The sequence below is a fragment of the Lissotriton vulgaris genome, chromosome 5 (genome assembly GCF_964263255.1).
Source record: "Lissotriton vulgaris chromosome 5, aLisVul1.2, whole genome shotgun sequence".
Classification (NCBI taxonomy): Eukaryota; Metazoa; Chordata; class Amphibia; order Caudata; family Salamandridae; genus Lissotriton; species Lissotriton vulgaris.
The window spans coordinates 566,128,233-566,150,665 of NC_141693.1; the positions used below are offsets into that span (position 1 = coordinate 566,128,233).

General features: G+C 46.9%; 1 protein-coding gene across 1 annotated transcript in view; it reads right to left on the reverse strand.

Annotated features, from left to right (window-relative positions):
- Positions 1–22,433, reverse strand: part of OPN4 (opsin 4) — a 944,045-nt gene that overhangs the window by 331,542 nt on the left and 590,070 nt on the right. The window lies entirely within an intron of this gene.

A 22,433-nucleotide genomic window follows, 5' to 3' on the forward strand; every position in this document is an offset into this window, starting at 1 on the left:
GTGATAAGGTATTTTGAGCATAATTATATTTTGATACGATTTTGTTTTGCATTTTCTTCCATCATCCATATTAACACTGCCTATAAAGGCAAAAACATCATTCATTGAGTTAATTTAAAACCCAGGGCTCTATTAACATCAGTGCACCAGAATCAAAACAGGCCAACACACAATTTTGGTGCCAGTGTTACAGAAAGGGAACCTAGGTTGGTCATGCCGATTGAACTGGGCGTGCCAGCTAAGTTCCTTTAAAACGCCAACCACCCATGCAAACCTTTGCCAACTCCCAGTGGTCCATATACATTCCAGGTCATATGTTACCACATCCACAGAAGACTTAAGTGCTGAGGTGATGCTTCATTTGGTCTATGCCTGGTAGATGGATTCTTTGAAGGGAGTCAGAGGAGCCCATGCACCAAGTGAGCAAATATCTCTGATAAAAAATTTTTGGGGATATGGATGGTAAGGGAGCCGTGCATCTCTAGTGGATGGATGGAAATATCTGGCAATGCCCCTCTCTGTTTGTTTGGTAGCACAGATACCTAGTTCAACTAGAAACAAAATAGTAATAACACCAGAAGAAATATTCGAAGGCAGCTCCAGAATGTGTCACCGCCTAGTAGCGGCTGCTGATTCTTATCTCAACCATCATAGCACAAAAAGTCAGGCAATACCTGGCTGTTTGATACATAAACATGTTTTGCAGCAGTGTAGGACCTAAAAAGTGCAGTGACCAGGACAGACACCCTGCTGCAAAACGCATGCAGCCAGGACAATAAAAATATGTGACAATCACCAAGATCTTAGAAATCAGCATTTCCTGAAAGAACTGATTACACATTAATAATTGAATTTTTAGTAACTGATCGATTAATTAAAATCATTACAGTAGAAAACAGTTTAGGTGCAAAGTGCAAACCCCAATGTTATTCATATTTCATGTATGCTTATAACCATTCATAAAAACGTTAAAATGGTCGGATTCAAAAGTTCCGGGAAGCATGGTGGTACCCCTTAGTGCCTCTCCGGGGCCGCCCTAATCGCTTCGGCATCATTCCTCATGTCCATTGCAAGAACAAAGTTGCAATCTTGTGACTCCTTTAAGGCGATCCTAATCGGATGCGTAAATTTCCCCATTCTCGCTAAAATAATTGTCGTCCATTTGGAAAAGCATATGGTCGAGGCCTCTTTGGAGGTTTTTGCCCAATGGCAAAACAAATCAGGTGGAGAAGGCGTCTGTGGTCTTTGTTTAGTTTGGGGCAACAGCACAGGGGATGCAACCAAGACTCATTCCTAAAGGAGCACAGCCTGCAGTCTCTGTTTTCCCCCATACGTGCCCATGTTGGATTGAAGTCAGTTAAACGTAGCGTTATTAAGCTCAGAAAAAGGATTTTACTACGGATTTGCGGTGTCAGGGCGTCACTAAGATAGAGTTGGGTTTTCCCCGGCATGTAAGATTTGTTCATTTGCTCTAAGTTGGAGCTAGAGCGGAGGGCTTTGGTGTCTTGTGCAAAGGATGTTTCTCGAACTTGCTTGTTTACTGCTCTCTTCCAGGTTGTAAGCGGAATTTCCCGAAGTCGCAGACTAGCTGCCTTTACCTTCAGAGTATTGATACCGAGGCCCAGTTTAATATTTCAAACTGTTCCTAACTCCTCAAAGACGGTTTTCAGTTGGTATCTTAAGGAGTCAGCTGGTGCCTTCAGGGTCCTTAGGTATAACTTTATAAGGTCCCTCTGGCAAGTCAGGTCTGGCTTCTCAAGACCAAGTTCCAAAATCAGCCTTGATTTCCTGGCGGCCCTGGGAGCAAGCAAGCAGGACTGATTTATACGCTTTGGCATGGGCTTGGTTCAAAAAGACATCTAGTGATCCTGGGAAGGCCATGCGACCATACCTGATTGCTGGAAGCAGTTTTGCTTTTAATGCAGTCAGTGATGGGGCTGCTGTGGGTCTCAGCAGATGTTGGCTCATCTTTTCTAGCATATGTGTGACGTTCCTAGCCTTGAGGTTCAGATATTTCAAGTGAATATTTGCATCAGCCCGCTCTGAGAGTCAAACCCCAAATATTTGTAGCGCTCCACTGTGCCTATTTGTAGATCCCCCAAGCGCCATAGTGCTTGCTTTTTGAAGCGATATCCCCTGGTTGACCATCAGGGAGTATGCCTTGTTGTATCGACCCAACACATGCAGGGCTCGTTGAATGCCCACTTTATTGTGGTCCATTATTGTTGTATCATCAACATATTGTAATACTGGTAGCCTCACACTACCCAGTCTAGGAGGGACTAAGTTGTCATCTTGCAAGGCAGCTCCCAGATCAGCAGTGTACAAGTTAAAAAGGATGGGAGCCAACATGCAGCCCTGTTTGAGCTCGTTGTTTGTGGCAATTTTTGGGGTCACTGTGTCTGAGATTTTTTAAACCACATCCAGGTATTCACGTATAGTGATCTTATTGCATTCAGTAATTTGGATGGTATTCCCCAGTTGTCTAGTTTCCACCATAGCCTTGTGAGGTTAACTTTGTTAAAAGCAGTGCTGTAATCAATGAAACAGCAGAACAATGGTAGGCTTTTCTTCTTCACCGCCTGAGCTGATAAATGAGCTAGTGCTATAATGTTGTCCAAAGTCAAAGACTATGACCTGAAGCCGGACTGGTATAAGGGGATGATGCCTTTTTCTTGTACCCAGGACTCCAGTTGCTTCAGAAGAAGTCTAGCATAGGTCTTTGCTTCAAGGTCGAGAAGGGCGATAAGCCTGTAGTTTGATGCCTTCAGGCGATCGCCTTTTTTGAAGATAGGGATGTGTATAAAGCCCCTCCAAGATTCTGGTGTCTTTGTTGTGGAAAAGATATTAATGAAGAGTGGAGTTAGGATTGCTGCCCTGAAGTCCGGCACTGTTTTGAATACAGGTGCTACTAATCCATTCGGCCCTGGGGCTCCGTTGTTCCTCATTTTCTTGAAGGTCGTGATCACCATGTTGGTGTTGATAAAAACTGGTTTCCTACAGGGTTGATCTTCCCCAGTGGTCTGGTGGAACATTTTCGCAAAGGATTCACCAATCTTAGATATTAGTGCTGTTTAAACAGCTCCGCTCCACTCCCCAACACCTCGCTTCGGGGCTGCCTTTATTGGAGGAGGCAGGCAAGTATAGTTGTGTGACATGCTTTATCCAATCCTGCTCCACCACCCCATTTTCTCCTATGGCTCCTCGACTACTCAGCTGGTTGATGTGCCTCCACTGCCGGGAGTTATTCTTGACCTTTAGCAGGGAGAACACTTTGAGCCATTCATTCTCTATATATTCATTTTTATGCTCCCATTGTTTCTTTCTTAGGGCTGCCCTTTGTGCTGTAACCGATGAGCCTGTAGCTGCTCTGCACCCTTTCTTCCTTGCTTCTATGGCCTTGTGGAGTGCATGTTTGCCTTCGACTATAACTTTTGGAGGGCCTTGCTTACTGCTATTGACATTTCGTTAGTATATGGGCGTTGGGGTTTGGGGTTTCCCAGGTTTAATTGGAGGTCTTCAACGATATTCTGCCAATCCTTTACTGAAGTTGTTTGGGGCAGTGAAGAGCCTTCCTTCTTCAAGTCCAGGCAAGCTTGCATCTTCACTCCTATGTTTTTGGACCATTTTATCCTCCAGAGGACTTTATACCTTTCCCCCCCTCTCGACTCCCCTATTGGTTGAAAGATGGTGGCTGTCGGTACTTCTAGTTGAATCACAGATCTCAGGGGCCTATGATCACTTGCAGCCCTATCCTCAACTTCAAAGTCGTTTAGTCTGTCTGTGATTGTCTTGCAAACTAAGATGTAGTCAATAGTCGAGATGTTACGAAAAGTTGGTTTTGGGCGCCAAGCTGTTAAACATGGTTCCATTAATACGTGATTTGAATTTAACTTATGATTATTGAAGAGATCGTAGAGGGGTTCTGGCCATCCCATGCTCCGGGGAGAAGGTTTTACTTTATCTAAGTCCCTCAGATTGAAGTCCCCTACTATGATTGCCTGACGCGATTTGTATTTACCTAGTAAATCTTCAAGAGATCGTGTCAACGAGTACATATAGTCTTTCCTGGTAGTCTGAGCTGAATTGATGTAGCAATTTATTAGCAGGAGGCGGAGCTGGTCTGGATTTAAGTTCAGGCCTCCAATTAATAGGACTTGTATTCCTGGGGTGGTAGATTGGATCCCTGTGACCACAAGTCTACAGACATGTTTCATAAAGACTGACAATCCGCCCGATGGACGACCGAAGATTTTCCTTTTGGTTGCTGCTATGTGATGTTCGTAGTACCCTGCTAATGGGTGGCAGACAGAGCCCATGTCTCTTGGAAGCATAATATGTCGCCCTTCTCTAGGAACGCCTTCAATTTATTCCCTTTTGTGATTTTACTGATCCCTGCAATGTTCCAGGAGATTATGGTAAGTTGCTGCTTACTTAGGTTTGTTTGTTCCCCAAGGCTCAGCTCGGCTACACCGAGTGCCACAGCTGTTAGGAATAATGCAGCCTCATTCCTGAAATTCCTGTTTGATCTGAAACAAGGTTTCTTGAGTGGACGGCCTGCTGATTATTTAGGAATTAAATCTTAATTCCCGTTGGAGCATTGAAGCCAGTCCAACTGCTACCATGGGCCCCATGGCTGTTGGTCCCACGCAACACGGACCAAGTGTCTGTAGCCCCAATATTCTCTGCTAGGATATGTGGATATTTGGGTTGTGGCGGCAGCTGGACATCTATGCCCCACTGAGCAAGCTGTCACGATTCGTCCAGAACTGCTTGTTGGAGACTCTTTTGCTGCAGACCCACCTTGGTGGATTCCCCATTAGTGTCCCTTGGAGTCTCATAAATCTGACCCAAACCAGAACTTCCGTTCGGATTTGTTCCAGGGTGGCTAGATGTTTTAAGAGACGTATAGTATTACTCCTGTTCAAGATGTCATGCTGTCCCGTAATATGATATCTCGGGGTAAGAGCCACCTCATGAATGATGGTTGTGGAGTCTATATCTGATTCAAATGTCGAAGGCGGTCCCTAAATATAGGGATTGACCCTCTGAACACAACGGTGAAATGCGATTGAAAAATAATTAAATACGTTTTTCAATCAAAAATGATATCACAATTGTTCGTTGTCAACTTATTCTTTTATTTAGCTCGTTGATTCATGAATTAAATTCATATATAGTCATCAATGTTGTTTTTTTTAATTACATTATTCCAACATTATTCAAACTGATTAGAGATCAAATCCCAAAGCATTTCATGCACTGTGTGTGCACTTCTTCAGGGGAATCTAGGTTAAATCAAAATGATAAATAAAATGAGTTCCACATTAAATCATTATAAAACAAGGTATCGTCATTCATCACATTGTTTGACTGTTTGAAAACACTATTCAATCAAAAGAGAGGTTCAGCGAATGAGTATCATATCAGTCTATCATGATTATATGCCTGTGTGTAAAAACATGTGTAAAGAAAGGAAAAAATGCCTGTGTTATCAGTCGCATATGCAAATTTCACTGTTGTGCTCAGAGGGTCGACCCCTATATTTAGGGACCGCCTTCGATATTTGAAACAGATAACACTCTTGAAGTCGGAGAGTGAAACCTCTGAAGCACAGTATTCTTCATCAAGTCTATAGCGAAAGCAACTGCTATTGCTGGGGGGACAAGCTTCCTCTCATAGCAAAAGGCTTGTGCTCACAGGGTGTTTAGGGGTATTGCCTGCTTGCTTGCTGGTTTTCCCTTTATGTGTGCTCCATGCACTTATCTGCATTGCAGTGCCTGACTGAGAATGCAGTGAAACTTCCATGATTGGTTGTGAAATAGCTGTCCTTCCCTGGGCACTTTTGTCCAAAGGCGTAAGAGATGTTCCACCTGCTATTTCGTGTTCTGGAGGAGAGCTTGGTCTGTCAGGAATCATGGGCATTCTCACAGTAGATTGTCTTTGTTTTACTGTCGGGTCTTGATGGTCTCCCTGTGTGAGGCCAGACGAGGCATCCAACTTGCCGCCCAGCTTGCCTGTGATTACTGGATGACGCTGTCTTTTAGTTTTTTCGCTTTGTGAAGGGGAATCGTTTAAATTCAGTGTCTGCGATCGTCTCTGTTGTATTTTGAATTTTTTTATTTGGTTCTTCAGCTTTTTTTGCTCTCCTAGATAGGGGTCTTCTGGCATGTCTATTGAGCTTGGGGCGCCAAGATCGTGAGTACATATTGGCAGGACGTCGCATTCCCTCCCCTTCATCCTGTGTTCGTCTGGAGGGACATCGCGCCCTTTAACGGGGTTCCCTGGTCCTCGCGCTTGAATCTGTAAGTCTCCATCTGTTGGCTTCAGGCTTAATGGAGCTGCCTCCTTAGGTTAGAATGATATTTGTTTATGACCACCCATCCATCTGTTGTGCTGGACGTCGATGAGCCCCTGCTTCCTCTGACAGTCTCAGCAATCTCTGCTAGAACATCAGGAAGAGAGGCCCACTTGTCAATGAGTGCTAGGCAAATTCTGTTTTCCAGGTCTTCCACCCTGGTGGTTAGATTGACTAGACGGATTGCTGTTGATTGCAGGAGGTCAATTTGGACCTCCATCTTTGATGATTGCCACAGTAGTGCTCTGCTAATGGAGCTTATTGAGCTGTTGATTTCATCTGAGCAAAACCAAAGGGGACGATGGACAGATTGTTGAACATTGCAAGCACTCACCCCCAGACAACTGATCTGGGTTTAATCCATCATCATTCTTTAGCTCACTCCGCCACCCCAGTTCAGACATGGCTATATGAAAATCAGTCTGACCCTGTGCCTCATGGAAAAAGTCCAGCCCGAACTGCCAAGCCATGTCTTCCATGTACTGGAAACAAGCATCCTGGGACCGGTTTCTGGCTAATCAGCCGTCATCAGCGAGGCTAGCTTGAATCCAGTAGCAAAGTGAGCAAGGGACCCACGTCTGGGCATACCCTGCCAACTTAGGGCGAACAAAGCAAAACCAAAGGGGACGATGGATGGAGAGCATGATTTGTGGGTCTTCATTAACGTTGTTGTTTGATTGATTAAGGTTCGGCATGGTGTCCTATGGAGGCTCCCATCGGAGCGCTAATAGCCCCAGCAATTTTGGGGTTAGCTCCAGAGTTCTTTCAATCTTTTGCCCCAGTTACTGGAGAAAAGAGGCAGTAAAGTCCGCGGCCACTGGATATTCTAAAGGAATATTGGCAGTGGTGAAAGAGCAATTGCAACATTTGAGACTGTTGGAGGGGGTGATATAATAGGCTCGATGTTCCGGCCTTCCTGTTCGTGATTCTCAGACCGATGTATCTGTGCCACTGTCACTGGCGCGTGTTCCTCCTTTATCACTGTTTCCTCCTGATACCAGTTGATTGAGGAGTCAAGCGCCTTTTCTTCAAGTGTGGATATGTTGTCCCCAGTGGATGCCTCGATGGCAAGAAGGGAGCCAACATGCCGGGCTTGAGGACTACCTCTTTTAGGGGCGTGGGGATGGCGATGGTAGACCATTCCAAGCTCTTTTGTGTCACAAATTATCTGATGTATTGGCATGTCAGGACTGATGACCTGAGAATTGTCCATTTGACATCCCTGAATAATATAGCGTGTGTAGTACTAGGGCTCCCACTTTTTTGAAAGTAGTGCAGAGTTAAGCCCCTTTGCGAGTCGGCTGATAGAGTTTTATTAGAGTTCAGGGGCCGAGTCGTGCTCCTTGTGATCCTTTTGGTAGGTGGCTGCAGGCTATCTTTCCCCTTTGAGGTCGTTGTTGCATGGCCAATGTCCTTCTTTTTTGGCCCCATCTTCTGACTGTCTGTGTTGAAGGAGCACTATTACTGCCTTTATCTTATCCGCCCGGTTCCTCAGTACGCAGTTAGTCCACAGTTTGTATGAACCACCTTGCTAAGGCTGCTACGGCTTTCCGGGTGATATAGTTGTTTGGATTTTTCTCTGCTTCTTGCTTCTTTGCTCCTTTGCTTGCTTTCTTCTTTGCTTAGCCCACTCCTCAGCGTGGGGCTCGGGGGGCTCAGAGGTCAGACATTCCCACCTCTCAGCTTAAATCATTGCACTGTACCACTGTGCTACCTCATTTCGGTATTTTGCAGTGTAATGGGGCAGGAGGGCAAGGTGGGGGAGGTTCCTTTGCTGACTCATTGCTGGCTTGTTTGCTGGCTAGGGTGGTAGGAGAGCAGTGGCGCTAAACACGGCTTGTTTACAGCCCCCAGCTTCTGCGACTTCCGCTTACCCCCACACAAGAAGACAATCAACACCCCAGCCCCTAAAATGCTTGCGCAATACCTGGTTGCTGGGTGGGTGGTGTCAGGCTTCATTGGTCACTGGTGGCTGGTCCAGTCCAGAAGGAGAAGTGTTTATAGATATGCTGATGATGCTGGAGATGCTGGGGGTAGCCTGGGTCAGTGATTTTTTCTTTTTCCTCTCTAGGGCGAGTGGGACCTACTAGGAGGCAACAGCCTGCACACGGAGCTAGCCCGGGCTGCCTCCACGGACCCCCCTGTGGTGCACACTTAGTGGCCACCGACTGATGGTGAACACACTTGCTGGGAGCAATGATAGGCTGCCCCGGGCTGACGCAGGGGGCCCTCCTAAGAGGGCAGCCACCCTTAGTGCCACAAGATGGCACATTTGCCAGCGTTGCAGTTTTTGGGGTACCCGAGTGGGTCCCCCTGTGATGTCACTTCCGGGAAGAGGGGGGGAGGGGGAGAGGTACTTATACCTCTCCTGCCCTCCGAGTGCCGTCTTTTCCTGTTTCTGGCGGCGGTCCCCCTACTGCCAGGCTGCCCGGATGCTGTTTTTATCCTCTGCCCTGACACCGTTTAGACGAGTTCCCCGAGGCTGCATCGATAGCGCGGTGAGTGCACTCCCACCCCTCGCCCGGTCTCCCCACCTCTGGGGTGAGGTTCCGTGACAATTGTAAGTGGTGTTTTCGACTCGCTCGAATATGGACGAGTTTGGTATCTATGAACCGCAAATGACAAGTTTAGTGGGTGTACGCGTTTTCGCTAAGCTGACCTAAACCGTTCGTCTGTTTCGTGGGTTTCTTCATCTGAACCCACGGGTTCCATTTTAGATATGGCATCCATTTTGTTTCTTGCCCTCAAGTAGCCAGCGAACGGACACTGTCCGCTTCGTGACCCTGGGATTCCCAAACTCTTGCGGAAGACACGTGTTCCTTTGAGGGTGTCTTTATGACGAGGGGGATGACACTGCAAAGGCAGATGGCCCCGCTCGAGGCTCATCTTGCCGTGCCGGTTTATTGTTTCAGCCGTGCATTCATTAGGCATGTCTCCTTTGATCCTGCAATCGTGTTTCCGATATCACCCCCTTACACTCTTTTCAATCTGCTGACTATCTTTGTCTTCCCTTGCACCTGTTTCTGACTCTTCCTTAACTCGTTTACAGAAGGAATGGAATGCACTAATGGTGGGAAGATGTACTTTTACAGTTGGGAACCGGCGATGCTACTGTAATTATGTTCCGGGACTCTGAATACATGAAAGCGACCCCCTATGAAATTTACTGTGGGAACTGGGTTGTAATCCTTTGTTTGTCATGTTGTTCTATGACAAAAATCTGTATAAAAGGAGCGATCCACAGTTGCAATTTGAAGCAGTCTCCTAGAACCTACACTTGCTGTACTTCTTGTGACTTCTGTGTTCCCTGCAGTAAATAAACCTCGATCTTTGACGCCGAAGGAAGTGTCCCGTGTCTCTGTCATTTGTACGCCGGAACAGGTAACCCACGAAGGTTTCAGGTGTTGTCCCCTGGCACCGCTGGGCCTTACAAAAGCCCAGTCCTTCAGTTGGCGCCCAACGTAGGGCGACATCAGCGGTACCGGTCCAAAGCCCGACGATCGTGAGCTTCGTGTGAAATCTCCGAGGGAAGGTGCACCCTGCTTCATCGATCCTGTTGTCGAAACAAGTGGCCCGAAGACTTTTCCCGCGAAGATCCCCCGCCTCCTGACGGCTGCGGCAGACTGATGCCCTGACTGTCGACCTGTTTTGGCGCCTGGCGTAGACCTTTGTACAGCGAGACGATTGACGGGCCTTCCTGGTGACGCCATTGCCCTTTCAGTTAAGTATTTGTGGGTCGCTCCCAGAGCCTTTTAGTTGTTGTTGGTGCTTAGTTGTTGCATGGTTCCATTGCATTTGTGGTTCTTCGTATTTTGTTCTTAGTTGTTCTATTTGACGATTGCAGTCGCCAAAAACCGAGGGTTTTGCATTTTTGCGAGGACATCATAATCCAATAACCCTTGACGTTTGTGAAACTTGGTTAGTGTGCACGATGCCTGGCCGTAGTACTTTGTTTAGCTGCTTTAGAGGTTGTGGTGCGGATTCCCGATTGGAGGACTCATGTCCGAAACCTCCAGTTGGAACTCCAGTTTATGCTATGAGTTATATAGTCGCCATGGTGTGGGTCCTATCACATTTAATGATTGCTGGGTCCGCTACACTAAAGATGACGGTGTCCTTAGTTGGCCACCTCATGGTAGTTTTGAAACCCCAATTTTGGATAATCTCGAAGCTACATTGTTTCAAAAGAAAGCAAGGCCGGCCATGTTCGATTCCTTTCGGTTATGGCGTAAAGAGCCAATCAGAAAGAAATCAAACAGCTTAGACGTAATAAGAGAGAAGGTATCGTTACGACAATGAGAAATGCAGAGCAGTTTCAGCGAGACAAAGACGAGAAGGAAAAGGAAGTTTTTGATAGATTACAATGTATGACAGTGGCTAAGTGCTATCCCGCTCTACCATCGGGTACTGATAAGAAGGGAGAGGAAGCAGTAGAGGACCCTTTGTTGTCCTATCTACTGAAGTCGCCACCTCCATATGCGCAGGATACCACAGCGCCTGTGGTTCCCCCTGTTCCTCAACCTGTTGTTCCGGCAGCTGCTGGTCAGCCTGTCGCTGGTCCTGTTCTTGCGAATCCTCCTGTTCCTATTCCTCTACCTGCTCCTGTTCCTACTGGTCCACTGCCTATACCTCCTCAGTCTACTGTCCCCGCTACGTCTGCTCTTGTGGCTACTGCTACTGCTCCCGCTGCTTCTGTATTTAGCCCTCATGTTGTTGCCCCTGTACTTTTCTCCTCTTCTCCGTCTGTTCGAAGACGCATTCCTAATGCTGTTGCTAATCTTTACTCTCCTTTTGGACCGCTTCTTGGGTCCGAGGTTTCTGATGTTCCCCAACGACGAAGTCAGCTTCCTGGTGGTAGGGAACGTGATACGTTAATCAGGATGGCGCGTAATTGGATTAGGTATCCCCTTAAAAAACCCCCGCGCATAATCTTTGAGACTTTCTCTCAATTCAATGTGTCCACACAGAGATTTGTGTTTGATGAAATGTGCAAATTTCTACGTGAAGCGATATCAAATGATGAGGTAAACGAAGTACCGATCGACGTAACTGAACTTCAGCTTCAGTTTTCGAGCGGTATGATTGTGGGTAGCAATGTTCGACGTGCTATAGAACATCTTCTATTCTTTCGTCCCACTGTGATACCTCGAGCATTGTTTAAAGATGAATCTGAGGAATGGATGGCAACGCCTGGTCAGTATCCCATGCGTGAAGTTCCACCAGTGTGGATGCCAGGTGATGCCGCTGCTAATCCTGCTATTCCTCCACACTTCCAGAGAGTTTGGATACACCTCCCATGGAAGCGATCGGAAGTCTTGCAGGTGAAGCAATCTTTGCCTGACCCCCGCAAAAATCCTGCAGGGTACTATAAAGAGTTGTCCCAATTAGTGGATGCTACGATCATGAATCTTGCCGACATCGACATGTTGTTCGGCAACGTAGTACCTCAACCGGTTTGGGCGAAAATACGTCACGAAGATCATGCAGCAGAGTTAGGTGGAGATTGGGCGGCACTTACAGCGGCTGACAGATTGCAGGTTGGTGGGGCTAAGCCTGAGCAGTTAATTACGGCTTTGCCTCAAAGAATTATTACACTATGAAGACACTTATGCCAGCAATGAAAGTTAACTGGGATAAACTGTCTGCCTGTAAGCAAAAGAAGGACGAGAGTGTCTCCGATTTCTTTACGAGATTTGAGGAGGCATTCATCGATCACAGTGGTCAGGATATGAGCACTGAGGGAGGTCAGAGGCTGTTTGTAGATAAATTTGTATCAAATTTGTTGCCTGACCTTAGCAACAAATTGAAAAATTCAGAGAGTTCGTGGGCTGTTTCTACCTCTGCTCAGATATTGGCCACGGCTCAATGTTATGAAAACAGGGAGAAGGAAGAAAATGATCGTGCGGATAATAAGACGAAAGATCTCAAAACAAAAGTTCTGTTACAGCAAGCGTATCCTCCTCGCTCAAATCAAAATGATTCGCAACAGCGGAATAGATCGCAATCGCAATCGGCCAGGTCACAGTCGCGGAATGACTCTTCTTCGCAGAGATCTATGCTTGAATACAATCAATGCGCCTACTGTAGAGGTGAGGGTCATTTGAAGTTTGATTGTCCGGTTTTGCGCGACCGAAATAATGGTGGTTCATCTAGAGGAGGTCGTAGTGGTCCTCAACAGGCTTCGCGAGGTAGAGGTCGTGGTGTTACTCAGAATCAAAATGAGCGTTCTAACAATTCATCTGATTCCAATAATTGTTTTGATCAGCGTGGTTCATCGTCAGGTAGATCCGCACAGTACCATGTGGACGATTTTTATATCGAGCAGGGTATTGATGACGGTAATTACTAGGACAGCCGCGGACAAAGAGAGGGAGTAGTATCAGTTCCGGTTGATCAGAGAGGGCCTTACGTCGCAGTTGCCACATCGGGCGTAGTTGAGCCTTTTCTGTTGGACACTGGTGCAGCGAAAAGTTCCATCATGCATTCGAAACTCCCTGGCGCACCTTTGTCTGGCTTAACGAATGTTTCCGTTGGATTCTCTGGCGCCCCTGTTAGCAATCCGGTCTCTAGCCCTTTGCCCCTTACAATTGGGCCTCGTGAGCTGAAAGCTCCTTTGATTTTGACTACTGGTTGTGGTGAAATTCTTTTGGGCCTGGATTTGCTGAAACGGTTATATACGACTTTGTACTGTTCTCCTGCGGGAGTGGAGCTTACGTTGGGTCAGAGAGTGATCTCTCCCATGTACTTGTCATCTGATAAGCTCCCACCGGAATTAAGTTCTCTTCCTGCATCTTTGTGGGCAACAGGTCCCAATGACGTGGGCCTGCTTGACATCTCTCCTTATGTTGTTCAGCTGAAATCGAATGTGCGATTGCCACGTATTCCCCAGTATCGTATCTCCCTTGATGGAGAACGAGCGTTGTTAGCGATCATCTATGACTTGATCGAGAAAGATGTTATCGAGGAGACTCGGGGAAACGTGTGTAATAGTCCTGTGTTACCTATCTTGAAACGCACTGATCCATCAAAGCCTCCTGTTTACCATTTTGTTATTGATTTACGGGAGGTGAACAAAATCGTGATCCCTCAGTTTCCTGTGGTGCCTGACATTACGGCTTTACTGACTCTGATTCCAGCATCTGCTTCTTGGTTCTCAGTGATCGATCTGAAGAATGCTTTCTTTAGCATTCCGATTGCTGAGGAAAGCAGAGATCTATTCGGCTTCTCATTAGGAGGTCGCAGCTTTAGTTTTAAACCCGCTCCTCAGGGCTACTGTGAGAGTCCATCAATATACAGCCAAGCCCTGAAGAGTCAACTTGACGCGTTTGTGTTACCGGCTGGTGCGGCCTTGATCCAATATGTTGATGACTTGTTGGTGGCTGCGGACACAAAAGATATCTGCAAAACTGCTACGGTATCGCTGTTACAGCATCTCTGTGACTTACATCACAAGGTGTCACCTTCCAAACTGCAATATTGTTGCCAAGAAGTAACCTATCTAGGTCACTTATTGTCAAAGGAGGGAAGAAGGTTGATCCCAGAGAGAATTGCAGCGATCGCTCGAATGACTGTGCCAACGACTCAGAGAGATGTGCGTGCCTTTTTAGGTATCACGTCATACTGCAGGCAATGGATTCCAAATTTTTCATTGCTAGCGAAGCCATTGGTAGCCCTCACGTGCAAGGACGTTCCAACTCCTTTGCCATGGACAGAAGAGTGTCAGAAAAGTTTTTCTGAATTGCGTGATGCGTTGTGTTCGGCTCCTGTGCTAGGTACTCCTGACTACAGTAAGCCGTTTACACTATACGTTCACGAGAGAGAGGGTTGTGCGTTGAGTGTTTTGACGCAACAATTTGGCGGTAAGCAGCGTCCATGTGCATATTTTTCCTCAACTTTGGACCCAGTAGCTAGAGCTTTGCCGAGTTGTCTAAGAGCGACAGCGGCGGCTGCGGTGTCCATCCGACAATCTGCAGGATTGGTCATGGATAATATGCTTACGGTGATGGTTCCACATGCAGTTGACACTCTCTTAAATCGTACAAAAACCCAACACTTGACGAGCGCAAGGTTGTCCGGTTACGAGTTGACGCTTTTGGCAAGTCATATTCAAATAAAGCGCTGTAATGTCCTAAACCCGGCGACGTTGTTGCCAACTAATATGGAATTAGACGACGTACCACCACATGATTGTTATTTACTAACTGAGGAAGAAACGAAGGGTCGTGTTGACCTAAAAAACACTCCATTGGCAGATCCCGATGGTACTTTGTATGTGGATGGTTCGTGTTTTAAGTTGCCGAATGGTGATGTGACGACTGCGTATGCTTTGGTAACGCTGAGTACGGTTGTGGAAACTGCGAGATTGAATCAGAATTCTGCGCAGGCGGCGGAGTTGATTGCGTTGACGAGAGCGTGTGTTTTGTCGAAGGGAAAGCGAGTGAATGTTTTTACTGATAGCCAATATGCTTTTGGCGTTGCACATAGCTTTGGTCGATTGTGGCGAGAGAGAGGCTTTATGACATCGCATGGCACAAAGATCCAACACGGACAGCTCGTGAACGATCTTTTGGACGCACTTACATTGCCCAAGCAGGTGGCGATTATTAAATGCAGTGCGCACCGTAAGATGACGGATGATGTTGGTCGTGGTAATGCGTTTGCGGATGAGATTGCTAAAGAAACAGCTAGAAACCTTGCAACTAGAATGTATGTGACTAGTTCGGTAAGGTGGCCTACGGAAACTGGTATGTGTGAGGACACTGTTGAGAGCGTGAAAGCGATTCAGAATGAGGCCACCGAAACTGAAAAGACTAAGTGGAAGGAGAGCACAGGAAAGTTAGATGCGCACCGATGTTGGATTGATTTGTCGGAAAATCAGAAGTGGATGTTGCCGGATGCATATGTGCTAGCTGTTGTGACTATGGCGCACGGCTTGTCACATATTAGCGCGAAAGGTATCTGCAAGTTGCTGTCCCCTGTATGGAAGAATGATGGTATCGCTAAGTGTGCTGAGAGAGTGGTTAAGAATTGCATGGTATGTATGATGTACAATCCTGGCAAGGGCACTCCTACCCCACCTGGCCACTTTGCTCCTCCTACATGTCCCTTTGAGGTTATCCAATTGGACTTCATCCATATGGAGCGATGTAATAACCTGAAGTACGTTTTAGTTGTGGTTTGCGCATTCTCCAGATGGATTGAAGCCTATTCTCTCAAAGACAATACTGCCCTGTCCACAGCAAAAGTCCTACTGAAGGAATACTTTCCTCGGTATGGAATGCCACAAATTGTATGGTCTGATAACGGAAGTGAGTTTGTGGGGAGTGTGATGAAGAGTGTGTGTAAGGGCCTTGGAATCACACAAAAATTCCACAGCGCCAATCATCCCCAGTCAGCAGGTTTGGTTGAAGGGTACAATGGTACTCTAAAATTGAAACTTGCAAAGATTCAGGCTACGACTGGTTTGTCATGGCCTGTTGCCTTGCCTCTGGCTCTCTTGTCGACCAGGGTGACTGTACACTCTCGAGTAGGGCTTAGCCCATATGAGATTGTGTTCGGCCGCCCTGCAAACATTTGGGGGGCCCCTAGACCCAGGTCCTTCGACAGTCTTGAGTACCCAATGTTAATTGATTATCTTCATGATCTGACTGCTAAACTGAGGTTAATTCATCAACAGGTCTTTGAAGCACTGCCGGCGCAGACAGAGGGTCCTGGACATCGGCTCCAACCGGGTGACTGGGTCGTCACCAGAAATTTTGGCCGGAAGCGGAACTTGGAGCCGAGATGTGTGGGACCTTACCAGGTTCTACTCGCCACGAGAACTGCAGTTCGTCTGGAGGGCCGCAAACATTGGGTGCACGTCACCCACACAAAGAAGGTGCCAATACCTTTACCAGCGGATTCGTGGGTGAGAGCCGGTATCGCCGCATCAGAAACAGAAACTCCGGTGAAATTTGTGCCGTTCAGTGATGCTCAGCCTGTAGGAGACACTTCAGTGCAATCAGATAACTTTGTTGAACCTTTGCCATTGGAAAACTCAAGACTTGACCTATCATCTGACCGACAGGACTCTGTTCCGCAACCTGAACAATTATTTGAAGAACAGACTCGTCCTGGAAGAAGCAGATATTTTCTTCGTTCCCATACCAAAGACTAATAAATATCTGTTTGCCTTTTCCCCTTTTTGAAAATCCACGCTACCCCCCTTATTGTCATCTTGGATAATATGAACAATTGCAACATTCATTAACTTCGAGTTCTTTTCCACTTGTGTTTTTCCACAGCTAGGAGATTTTGTATTGTAACTGATTGTTTGATTAAATAACCTTACATCCGGGTTGACCGTAGGGCCGTGTGGGTACTTCCTTCTGTTTAGCAGGTTCCTGACACTAGGTCGGTACTTTTGTCGATTCCTAGGAACTCCTGGGAATTGATAATCGCTACTCAGAACAAAGTGCGTCAAGAACGTTGCGGACGGTTTTTAGAGGATGGAATTCTCAAAGTTGTCGGAAGTGGAGAAGACTCTAGCACAAAGATCAGTACTGCACAGGGTTGTACGAACCAAATGCTTTCTGTTTCAGGTGTTCCTGCTGTTCCTGACTGTTTCCATGTTATTGGTGGGTGGAGTATATTATGGAATACAATCGTTATTGCCTTCTGCTTCACCTACTTCTTCCTCTGAACCAAAACCTACTCCCACTGTTTCTCCTCATTCCTTTCACCCTCTACCTCAACACGAACAGGTTAGACGTGCGGAATTTATGAATAACTCCTTTGTCCAGCTTCTTCATCAACATCAGTTGGTGATGAACACTACTAACTGTTGGGTGTGTGGTTTAATGCCACATACCATGGATAGGGGAATTCCGTACTTGGTCCTTCCTTACAGTTCCCAGGGGTCAGCTCGAGCATTCCAAACTATGTTTCGTAGCGCACTAGATTCCTATCCCCATCGAGAGCCACGCACTGCAGATCATGGTCCTGGCCCATACCACAAGCCTTTGGCAAGAGCGATTGCCGATTTAGATAGGGATATCTTTGACGCATCGCTTATCCCAGAGGAAGAGGTGCGAGCATACAGAGATCTGAGTGAGGCTGAGTATAGCATGTCAGTGGGTGATCGGCAGCTTAAAAGCTCATCTCCGATCTGGATCGTACCCCATCTCGGTAACTTCTGTTTGAAAGGTCTTGGCTGAAGCCCGCGAGCCCAGCTCGGGAGGAGTGCCTGTACTGAAACGTATGTTTTACCGACGGCCTCTTCCCCTGTTCTTTTGACTGCCAAGGGTACATACTTTGTGTGTTACGACCGCGCATATACATGGTTGCCTCGTGATTTCTCGGGCACCTGTTATATTGCGAATTTGTTGCCACCGACCTTCACAGTCGGCTCGGACTATCACAAGACTAGAGTTGTGAGAGGCGTTATTAGCGAAGAGGACACTGCCGGTCAAGAAGCAGGAGACTTCTTTAAGGGTTTCCTGCCGTTTTGGGGACCTATGATCAATAGTAGGAACCTGAGACAGTTGACTCGAGTGGTGGAATCAACTGCTAATATCACTGCAAGTGCCCTTGGTAATATAACAGCAGAGCTTCAGGCGGACAGGCTTATGACGTTGCAAAATCGTATGGTTTTAGACGTTGTTCTTGCAGATAGAGGTGGTGTGTGTAAGGTGATCCATTCGAGTTGCTGCATTTTCATTCCTGATAACGCTCCAACTGTCTATCAAGCCATCTCGAAGTTGCATAAGATCTCAGAGTCCATACACGTGGACGTAGGTGATTGGACGCTACTAGGATGGTTTTGGGGCCTGATGTCGACGTGGGGTTGGAAAATTCTGATGATCATTGGGGTTGTTGTAGCATTTCTGTTCACGTGTTGTCTTTGTGTACAGTGTGGTCCTGCCTTATGTGGCTTCTGTGCTACGACGTGTATAAGACGGCCACCTGTTACCAAGGAAGCACTGATGGATAGAATAATGTTGCAGCAACATCTGGATGGTCTGATGAATATCGAGATCTATTCTGATATCAAGTAGTGCTTGCCTACATGAGGGCAAAAGGAGCGTCTGAGGTTCCGTGACAATTGTAAGTGGTGTTTTCGACTTGCTCGAATATGGACGAGTTTGGTATCTATGAACAGCAAATGACGAGTTTAGTGGGTGTACGCGTTTTCGCTATGCTGACCTAAACCGTTCGTCTGTTTCGTGGGTTTCTTCATTTGAACCCACGGGTTCCATTTTAGATACGGTATCCATTTTGTTTCTTGCCCTCAAGTAGCCAGCGAACGGACACTGTCCGCTTCGTGACCCTGGGATTCCCAAACTCTTGCGGAAGACACGTGTTCCTTTGAGGGTGTCTTTATGACGAGGGGGATGACACTGCAAAGGCAGATGGCCCTGCTCGAGGCTCATCTTGCCGTGCCGGTCTATTGTTTCAGCCGTGCATTCATTAGGCATGTCTCCTTTGATCCTGCAATCGGTTTCCGATATCACCCCCTGACACTCTTTTCATACTGTTGACTATCTTTGTCTTCCCTTGCACCTGTTTCTGACTCTTCCTTAACTCGTTTACAGCCGGAATGGAATGCACTAATGGTGGGAAGATGTACTTTTACAGTTGGTAACCGGCGATGCTACTGTAATTATGTTCCGGGACTCTGAATACATGAAAGCGACCCTATATGAAATTTACTGTGGGAACTGGGTTGTAATCCTTTGTTTGTCGTGTTGTTCTATGACAAAAATCTGTATAAAAGGAGCGATCCACAGTTGCAATTTGAAGCAGTCTCCTAGAACCTACACTTGCTGTACTTCTTGTGACTTCTGTGGTCCCTGCAGTAAATAAACCTCGATCTTTGACGCCGAAGGAAGTGTCCCGTGTCTCTGTCATTTGTACGCCGGAACAGGTAACCCACGAAGGTTTCAGGTGTTGTCCCCTGGCACCGCTGGGCCTTACAAAAGCCCAGTCCTTCAGTTGGCGCCCAACTGGGGCGACATCAGTGGTACCGGTCCAAAGCCCGACGATCGTGAGGAGCTTCGTGTGAAATCTCCGAGGGAAGGTGCACCCCGCTTCATCGATCCTGTTGTCGAAACAAGTGGCCCGAAGACTTTTCCCGCGAAGATCCCCCGCCTCCTGACGGTTGCGGCGGACTGATGCCCTGACTGTCAACCTGTTTTGGCGCCTGGCGTAGACCTTTGTACAGCGAGACGATTGACGGGCCTTCCTGGTGACGCCATTGCCCTCTCAGTGAAGTATTTGTGGGTCGCTCCCAGAGCCTTTTAGTTGTTGTTGGTGCTTAGTTGTTGCATGGTTCCATTGCATTTGTGGTTCTTCGTATTTTGTTCTTAGTTGTTCTATTTGACGATTGCAGTCGCCAAAAACCGAGGGTTTTGCATTTTTGCGAGGACATCATAATCCAATAACCCTTGACGTTTGTGAAACTCGGTTAGTGTGCACGATGCCTGGCCGTAGTACTTTGTTTAGCTGCTTTAGAGGTTGTGGTGCGGATTCCCGATTGGAGGACTCATGTCCGATACCTCCAGTTGGAACTCCAGTCTATGCTATGAGTTATATAGTCGCCATGGGGTGGGTCCTATCACATTTAATGATTGCTGGGTCCGCTACACTAAAGATGACGGTGTCCTTAGTTGGCCACCTCATGGTAGTTTTGAAACCCCAATTTTGGATAATCTCGAAGCTAAATTGTTTCAAAAGAAAGCAAGGCCGGCCATGTTCGATTCCTTTCGGTTATGGCGTAAAGAGCCAATCAGAAAGAAATCAAACAGCTTAGACGTAATAAGAGAGAAGGTATCGTTACGACAATGAGAAATGCAGAGCAGTTTCAGCGAGACAAAGACGAGAAGGAAAAGGAAGTTTTTGATAGATTACAATGTATGACAGTGGCTAAGTGCTATCCCGCTCTACCATCGGGTACTGATAAGAAGGGAGAGGAAGCAGTAGAGGACCCTTTGTTGTCCTATCTACTGAAGTCGCCACCTCCATATGCGCAGGATACCACAGCGCCTGTGGTTCCCCCTGTTCCTCAACCTGTTGTTCCGGCAGCTGCTGGTCAGCCTGTCGCTGGTCCTGTTCTTGCGAATCCTCCTGTTCCTATTCCTCTACCTGCTCCTGTTCCTACTGGTCCACTGCCTATACCTCCTCAGTCTACTGTCCCCGCTACGTCTGCTCCTGTGGCTACTGCTACTGCTCCCGCTGCTTCTGTATTTAGCCCTCATGTTGTTGCCCCTGTACTTTTCTCCTCTTCTCCGTCTGTTCGAAGATGCATTCCTAATGCTGTTGCTAATCTTTACTCTCCTTTTGGACCGCTTCTTGGGTCCGAGGTTTCTGATGTTCCCCAACGACGAAGTCAGCTTCCTGGTGGTAGGGAACGTGATACGTTAATCAGGATGGCGCGTAATTGGATTAGGTATCCCCTTAAAAAACCCCCGCGCATAATCTTTGAGACTTTCTCTCAATTCAATGTGTCCACACAGAGATTTGTGTTTGATGAAATGTGCAAATTTCTACGTGAAGCGATATCAAATGATGAGGTAAACGAAGTACCGATCGACGTAACTGAACTTCAGCTTCAGTTTTCGAGCGGTATGATTGTGGGTAGCAATGTTCGACGTGCTATAGAACATCTTCTATCCTTTCGTCCCACTGTGATACCTCGAGCATTGTTTAAAGATGAATCTGAGGAATGGATGGAAACGCCTGGTCAGTATCCCATGCGTGAATTCCACCAGTGTGGATGCCAGGTGATGCCGCTGCTAATCCTGCTATTCCTCCACACTTCCAGAGAGTTTGGATACACCTCCCATGGAAGCGATCGGAAGTCTTGCAGGTGAAGCAATCTTTGCCTGACCCCCGCAAAAATCCTGCAGGGTACTATAAAGAGTTGTCCCAATTAGTGGATGCTACGATCATGAATCTTGCCGACATCGACATGTTGTTCGGCAACGTAGTACCTCAACCGGTTTGGGCGAAAATACGTCACGAAGATCATGCAGCAGAGTTAGGTGGAGATTGGGCGGCACTTACAGCGGCTGACGGATTGCAGGTTGGTGGGGCTAAGCCTGAGCAGTTAATTACGGCTTTGCCTCAAAGAATTATTACACTAATGAAGACACTTATGCCAGCAATGAAAGTTAACTGGGATAAACTGTCTGCCTGTAAGCAAAAGAAGGACGAGAGTGTCTCCGATTTCTTTACGAGATTTGAGGAGGCATTCATCGATCACAGTGGTCAGGATATGAGCACTGAGGGAGGTCAGAGGCTGTTTGTAGATAAATTTGTATCGAATTTGTTGCCTGACCTTAGCAACAAATTGAAAAATTCAGAGAGTTCGTGGGATGTTTCTACCTCTGCTCAGATATTGGCCACGGCTCAATATTATGAAAACAGGGAGAAGGAAGAAAATGATCGTGCGGATAATAAGACGAAAGATCTCAAAACAAAAGTTCTGTTACAGCAAGCGTATCCTCCGCGCTCAAATCAAAATGATTCGCAACAGCGGAATAGATCGCAATCACAATCCGCCAGGTCACAGTCGCGGAATGACTCTTCTTTGCAGAGATCTATGCTTGGATACAATCAATGCGCCTACTGTAGAGGTGAGGGTCATTTGAAGTTTGATTGTCCGGTTTTGCGCGACCGAAATAATGGTGGTTCATTTAGAGGAGGTCGTAGTGGTCCTCAACAGGCTTCGCGAGGTAGAGGTCGTGGTGTTACTCAGAATCAAAATGAGCGTTCTAACAATTCATCTGATTCCAATAATTGTTTTGATCAGCGTGGTTCATCGTCAGGTAGATCCGCACAGTACCATGTGGACGATTTTTATATTGAGCAGGGTATTGATGACGGTAATTACTAGGACAGCCGCAGACAAAGAGAGGGAGTAGTATCATTCCGGTTGATCAGAGAGGGCCTTACGTCGCAGTTGCCACATCTGGCGTAGTTGAGCCTTGTCTGTTGGACACTGGTGCAGCGAAAAGTTCCATCATGCATTCGAAACTCCCTGGCGCACCTTTGTCTGGCTTAACGAATGTTTCCGTTGGATTCTCTGGCACCCCTG